This window comes from Diceros bicornis, chromosome 31, assembly GCF_020826845.1.
Source record: "Diceros bicornis minor isolate mBicDic1 chromosome 31, mDicBic1.mat.cur, whole genome shotgun sequence".
Lineage (NCBI taxonomy): Eukaryota > Metazoa > Chordata > Mammalia > Perissodactyla > Rhinocerotidae > Diceros > Diceros bicornis.
Window position 1 is genome coordinate 14,141,489 of NC_080770.1, and position 1,976 is coordinate 14,143,464.

Here is a 1,976-nt window from a genome sequence, read left to right on the forward strand (position 1 = left end):
ATAGATGTGATTTGGTTATATTATCATGTGAAGTTGGCAGGTGAGAAATTATCCCCATTTTACAGATAGAACTTTTGGGCACCTTGAGATCTGCCACGTTCTTCCCATTATAGCAAGAATTCATCGTGAGTCTCACAAAGTGAGATTTGTGAAACATAAATGGTTCTTACTGACCAGAAACATGGCCACCATTGCTTGGCCATGGTGTCCAAATTCTATACTTTTGGTGTTATATCTTTAAAACTATCTTAAGAATTTGTTTCGTTTAAACTGTTATAGTTCTTATCGGGGGAACATATAACTCCAAACCAAATAGCAAGTGTTAAATCAAATAATTAACTCATTGCCACATCCATCCCTTTCTTGCTAGAATTAAAATTAGCTGAAGTAGATCAAACCATGATTGGGACCTTCCTAGAACATCACTGTATCCCTAGTAATGGCAAGGTAGACATTTCCATCCAAGAAAATACAAAAAAAAAAAACAAAAAGCAAAAGTTTGTGGGAATCACCTTAAGTAGATATTTTTAATAAAGGATTAGTAATACAGCATATGTTGCAAAGAATTCCAATTCAGAAAACATAAATTATACCTACTATTAATAGAAGGAATGCTGTGTACTTCACACTCTGATAAGTGCTTTATAATCATTATAAAATTTGATTTGCTACATAAAATAGCAACTACTATCAACACCATTTTATAGGTGGTAGTAAACAGACTTGAAGAAGTTAATTTGCTCAAGGTCACACAAACAGCATGTGGAGAGCTGGAATTTCTCCCAGACTGTCTAATACCAATGCCCATGGTATTACCAAAATGATCTGTGGCTCTGTCACAAATTAGTTTTATTTTATTCATTATTGCTTCGATTTCCTCACTTACGCACAGGAAATCTTGCCGTGTCAGCCTCACAGAGCTGCTGTGAATATTGATTCAAGTCAGGGAGTTGAGAAAATGTATATATCTAAAATGAAAGTGCTTTGTAAACAGGGAAGAGTTCACATATCTAATTTATTGTTATGAGGCCATATTACCAGCAAGGTATGTCATATTGGTGAATTTCTTAGCTCCACTGGCTTCAAGTAGTTATCTAGAATTTGATATTATTGGACTAAATGATCTCTATGTCCTTTCCAGCTCAAATTACTCCAATTTTTTAAAAATAAATCTATAATTATGAGCTCATAATAGGACCATGGTGAATTGGGGAATTGAATCAGAAGTGACATGGCAAAGTGGGGCATGAAATTAGCAGTGAAAAAACTCCATGACAACCATGACTCCAGAGAGCAGGTATCTGGAAAGTTTTCTCCCTCTAATTGTATTTTCTCTTTTCTCATCTGCCTTGATAACATATTTAAGAGAATCTTCAGGTGTGGGCACCTCTTGGGTTGTGAGTGGTCAGCCAATTTCGTGGCCAAAAGCACCCATCTTGGAGTGCAATAGAGCCCACTTGAATAAATTTTTTGAAAAGAAATAAGCAATTTCAACCTTTGGCAAGAACTCTCTTATCCTGCGGGATCTGGGTCAAGGTTAGAGGGCAAGATTTATAGAAAAGAGTGATTTCTGTGCTATCTCAATATCTATGTGTTTCTTCCACTAGAACCTACGTGGAGTGAGATTTATGGTCCTCATGAGATTTATGAAGTTTACATCCTCCCATTCTTGAACACTTTCCTCTCCCTCACTTCCACACCCTTCACTTTGGCTCTTCCTTTGGTTTTTCTCCTTACCACAATTCTCTGACCTTCAGTGAAAAGAATAATCTCTAATCTAAAATGTAAGTATTACTATGGTGTAAGGGGTGGATGTTGAGTTCTTGTTCTGAAATTTCTTAATTATGTGATCTAAAAGTCATTAATCATAGTTTTCACCTGTAAAATGGGCATATAGGATCATCTAAAATCTAATGAGACAATGTCTATAAAGCCTAACGCACTTTAGAAGTTAACATTAGAGAATTGGATCAAAA